The sequence below is a fragment of the Medicago truncatula genome, chromosome 4, assembly GCF_003473485.1.
Source record: "Medicago truncatula cultivar Jemalong A17 chromosome 4, MtrunA17r5.0-ANR, whole genome shotgun sequence".
In the NCBI taxonomy this organism is placed as follows: domain Eukaryota; kingdom Viridiplantae; phylum Streptophyta; class Magnoliopsida; order Fabales; family Fabaceae; genus Medicago; species Medicago truncatula.
Genome location: NC_053045.1, coordinates 34,183,913 through 34,189,912, shown reverse-complemented (window position 1 = coordinate 34,189,912; position 6,000 = coordinate 34,183,913).

The following is a 6,000-nucleotide window of genomic DNA, read 5'->3' as shown; positions in this document are numbered from 1 at the left end:
ATTTTTTTGAAAATAATAAAATTTTGAAATAAAATAATCATAATTCTGAAATAAAATTTTTTGAAAAAAATAATCTGAATTTTTTCTAAATTTGTATCGAGATTATTAAAAAATAAAATATTTTCCAAAATTTAAATTTTGTAGAAAAAAAATTTAAAAACTTTTTTTTCGAAAAAAATCTGACATTTTTTTTTAAACTTTTGAATTTTTGCTTTTTTTGTATTTTGAAAATTAAATTCCAGAATTTTTTAAAATCTTTTTATTTTCGAAAAAAATCTGAATTATAATTAACAAAAATCAATTTTGACTAATTATTAGAAAATATATTTCGAAAAATTTCAGATTTTTCTTTCCAAATTAAAAGTAATTTTTCAGATTTTTTTTTTTTAAAAAAATTCCTGAATTTTTTTTCAAAATTTTTAGATTTTTTTTTTTTCGAAAATTAATTTTCCAATTTTTTAGAAATTTTTTTATTTTTAAAAAATTAAATTTCAGATAGTTAGGTGTTGGTGGTACACGGTTAGATATGATGAACTTCCTTTATCCAACGGTCTTGTTTTTTAGGGATTTAAAATTAATAAAATTGGACCAAATCGATGACGAAAACAAAGATAAGGACTAAATTGAAACGTTTAATAGTTAAGGGACCACACTGAGAAATTAAAATAAGTTAAGGGACCGGGGGATGTATTAAGCCTATATATATATATATATAGGGTGGGGATATTTTGACTCCAAGAGTAAGTGTAATATCTTACTACAAATCTTGACCTTTAATTCTAATATTGATTAATGGCTTAGATTAATTGATATGATAGGCTTTAATTCCATTTTCTATTGTAGTCAACACTTATCACCTCAAAATAACAAACCAATAAATGTCTTTTAATTGCATGATTTCTTTTTCTTCTTCCATTGTTTTTTTTTTGTTTCACGCTAAAATATTTTTTGAGGGTTAAATTAAAATCCTTTTCTTGAAATAAAAATTTCAAGATTCACTCATTCTATTCCTTCAAAGAAATTGAATATATTTTTTTACGCTAAAAGATTTTTTTTTTCTTCTTTTTCCTTCTCCCTTTACTTTTTTACGCTAAAAAAATTGCATATATTTTTTTTAAAGAAAACAATTGTAAAATTCAAAGATTTGCATATTTATTCTTTCTTCCGTTACTATTTTTTATACAACATATTTTTTTTTATTTCTTCATTATAATCCTGATCTTTTCTTATATTTTTTTGTAAACACACATTTTTGTACTAATCTGTCACGAAAAAAAAAGACGATAGAGGAAGTAACCCTAGTCTTTTCTTGTATCTAATTCATTTACAATAATTGCATAAAAGAATAAATAAATTTGTGTATTTTCTTATATAACAATAATTGCATAAAAAAATTAATAAATTTGTGTATTTTCTTATATAAATAACGAAAAATTAAAATAATCATCTCCATCGTAATTAGTTTTTGTTGTCACTGACATACATGGATGAAGATGTTATTGGAGAAAGAGCTCAAGAATTCAACATAACATTAAAAAGAAAAGAAAAAAGAAAAAAACACGTTAATCCAACATAACATAACATAACATAACAAGAGCTAAAAATTCAAAAACAAATTCGCAAAAATTCCAACATCGTAAAGAGGTATATTTGATCACACATTATGCCACTCATGATGCCTTATAAATCACTATGTTGTGGATCCAAGCATGGCCATAAACCTGTATTTGAACATAAGTAAAAATAGGTATTTTAATCATTAATTTAAATTAAATAATAAAGACAACATGTACAAATGTAAGAACACTTACCTACACATGTATTAATCATGTTGAATTTTTATTTCAAGGAAAGGATTTTAATTTAACCCTAAAAAAATATTTTTGCATGAAACAAAAAAAAAAACAATGGAAGAAAAAAAAAATCATGCAATTAAAAGACATTTATTGTTTTGTTATTTTGTAGTCATAAGTGTTCACTACAATAGAAAATGGAATTAAAGCCTATCATATCAATTAATTTAAGTCATTAACCAATATTAGAATTAAAGGTCAAGATTTGGAGTAAGATATTACACTTACTCTTGGAGTCAAAATATCCCCACCCATATATATAACTTGTGATCTAATTGCTTTTTTTATTCACTGATGCATGTTACACGTTTCTTTTCTCTTGGACCAACATAAGCCTTATCAATGAATTCTTAAAGCCATTCTTTTTGACACCCCTGATTTACTCCTCTTTGATATGTTACCAAATATCATGATAATAAACACCAATTTTATTCATTTCACGACTTGAGTCAATAAATAAAGATATGATAATTTATTTAAAAGGACTCTAAATTAAGTACTAAACTAATAAAAAATAGAATTAAAACTTAATTAAAAAAATTCTAAAAATGTGATATGATAGACTGTCATCAACGCCCAAGATATGATCCCAATTTCATCACTTTTTGCACATTTTGCTCCTCAATTCTCTCACTAACTTGAACGTCGGAGTCTTAACCTGTTTTGCAGGTCTCTTTCCCCTCGGCGGAGAACAACCTCCTTTTCACCATAATGTTCCCTCTCCTGCGCTTGACTCTCCCTAGAACGAGCATATTCACAAGTGCATCTCTATCGTGGTCTACTCAAGAACATTGGCGCTAGAAGGAGGGGAAACTCGATCGTTACCCTAGGATTCCTCTTATTCCACCATCGTAATTATTTCGGCTCCGTCACAATTGTTTTTTGTTACGTTCTCAATGGTTGATTCTCGTCCATCTCATGCTAAAAAAACTGTCGATGAGAGCTCTGGAATTGTCACGACTCTTCGTTCCACGATTCATACTCTTTAAAGTCAAGCTAACATTGTCCTCTCTCCCGTGCAGGGGGTGACGTCAACATCGCTTCTTCTCCAACACACAAAGAGCACATCTTCATGACAATAGTTCTCTCACATGCGTCAAGATAACACTTCCCCCTCTCAACGGGAAAATTCATTGTAGTTTTCTCCTTGGTTTAACAAGTTTTTATGGTGCAGTAATGACATTGTTCACATAATACTCTAATGTTTGTGTCACATCATCTCATTTCTTAAGGGTTAACCAATAATACAATGCATGTGGCATTTGTTTACACTTAAAAATAATCATCTTTAAGACTCCCAGCCGATCGAAGGTTAGGCAATTCCAAAACATTCGCGCGAATAAAGCCAATTCTTTCCTGAGGCCACTAACTCATTACATGGATCGAAAGAGCCTCAAACTAAGTCGAAACATAATGTGACTAGTAAATGATGTGTGAAACCCATATTTCATGTTTCTAGCTCCACTAGCCGCACTTGAGAGATCGAAAATAAGGCCACTATCATAATCGAGTTGAGCATAGATATTATGTCAACAGACCACACCGTGAAGAAAACTGAAGTTGAATGTGGGGTACCATAATCCCATGAGCAATGGAAACTCACACACTACTCGCAAAATGAGCGGAACAAAGGTTTAGCACTATAGTCCATGTCGTTTGTCTGATAAGAAATAGTTTCACTATAAATACTCAACAAATATAGTGTAATTAACACATCCAACAAATGAAACAAACTTTTTTTTTCACATTTTTATCACTTTACATTTCCGTCTTTATCTTTATTTTTAAGTGTAGTTCAAAATAAAAAAACAACCGTAATGGAGAAGTTAGAAAACCCATAAGGTAGGGACATAATTCCTCCCTTAGTGTCAATCACTTGCATGCAAAAACTAACAGTTAAAAAAACTCAACCAAACCTAAATTAACGCTTCTATCAACACAAACATATAAGACATTTGTTACCCATAACGCAAGCACACACAATTGTGCTTGTAATTTCCATTAGCACCGGATATGTTACCCACAATTGTTCAAACTACAATCTATATGTATTCACGCTGCCATTTAATTCCAACTGCCTTGCTTAATTCCATTTGCTTATTTTCACTGTGCCGTGCCAATCTTTTCTAATTGCTGTGATTGCTTTTCTTAAATCAAAGTTACCAACTGAATAATGGTTCGGTCCTTCGTATCAACGGAACTCATATAAATAAATTGCATGCATGATTAATTATAACAAGAATGAAATTGTTGGTCAGAAAATTCTGTTTTTAATTTAATACTTCGCTGCTAAAATAGGAATATAGAAATATCGTTTAAGCGTCTGAAAGAGCGGAAACGGAAATGATATTTGACTTGGAAAATTCAAGTTATTAATTAAATAAAGTAGCAAAAGCACTTTTTTCTAATTAATCAAGAATTTATTGAATTTTAAAAAGGAATTTTAGACGCGTAATTAAATCTACGAAAGTAGGGAATTACGTGATAGAATCTGATAACGGTTTACGAAAGCAAGACGGTATCTCTAATTTAATATTTTTCTATAAATAATTGTGTTCTCGTCATAATTAAATAGTGCAATTACGCGCAAAGCGAAACAAAAATTATTATGAACTAGCCTTAGATAGACAAAGAAACGACAGATAACCGTACTTGTGAATTAGTCTTTGTAGATTCGACAACTCTTTATACTAAAACTGATATAACCGTACACTTGCAGCGTTTCAGTTAGAGATCCAGATTGCATTAAAGTTTATTATGTAAAAAATATATTAGACTTGCCTAATTTTAGGTTTGTTTACCATTGGGGTGGATTTGGCTTGGTCCCCATCCTGTCCTTTTGTTGTTTGCTTTCTTGCTATCTATGTATTTTGACAGCCTAGCACTTTGCTAGCTAACTCTTTTCGTTAAAAAAAATCACATAAACATTTCAAGATATCATCTCTATATCTAAATTTTAAATAAGGTTTAATAAGCTATCACTTCTTTATATTTTTAGCATCATAATTGGAATCAAATTTTAACCATAAAATAATTTGATTCAATAAGTTTAATTATTAATTTTTTAATATTATTTTATTCAATGAGTTTAATGTTAATAGTGTTTTACCCTGTAATATAGGTCATTTTCGGTTTTACCCACTGTAAATATATTATTTGGATTTCGTCCTTGTAATTTGAAGATTTTTTTGTTTTGGACCTTCATGAATTTTGACCGTACAAAATTGAAGCTATGGCAGGGGGTAAACCAAAATTTGATCAAATTAACAGGGAGTGAAATTTAAAACCAAAAAATCTTCAAATTACAAGGATGAAATTTAAAAAAAAAAAAAAAATTACAGGGGAAATTTAAGTACGGATATCATTACTTCCATGGGTGTAAAGTGGATAATTTAAGTACCCTCAATTAATGGATAAAAACTTTTTTTTATTTGAATGTTTTAAAAAAGGGTCTTGCTAACCATTGTCCTCAGAGCAGTGGTTAAGGAAGCCAAAAGTAGCATATTTGCATTGGCTTCAACAATATTTTGACTTTTAAAAAGTTAAACTTATCACTTTTCACCATTTTCCAATACTATATTTCTATTTTTATCCCCTTATCCAATGCCCCAAGGACAATGGTTAGCATTCTCCTTTAAAAAATGTTTGTATCCATTAATAGAGGGTACTTAAAATATCCACTTCATACCCATGGTTGATCTTATTGGCGCATACTAGCTTATATTTCTTTTGGGAAATACTTTTTACTACGAATAAAAAAAAACGAAACCTGCGAATAACACTACCGCCCCATGTTTTCCACCAAATCCTCTTTTTGTGTATTTTTTTTTTATATTAAACAAAAATTGTGATAACAAATTTGTACTTGATTGTGGTATTCGCGGAATTGCATTTCGTGGGAAATAGCATTCCTCATTTCTTTTTGTCGTCCCCAATAACTGCTATTATTACTATAATTTTTGTTTTAAGATCTTTTTTTGGCGTGAACTGGATATCCTCTGCGTATAATTGCAGACTAATCCTTCGAACTAGATATGACCATAATAATTGGCAAAGTTCTCTTCAAGATATTTAATATTGTTGCATGCATATGGTTAGACTTAAACACAATAACCCATGGCCTTTGGATAAATTTGAAGAGATCCCT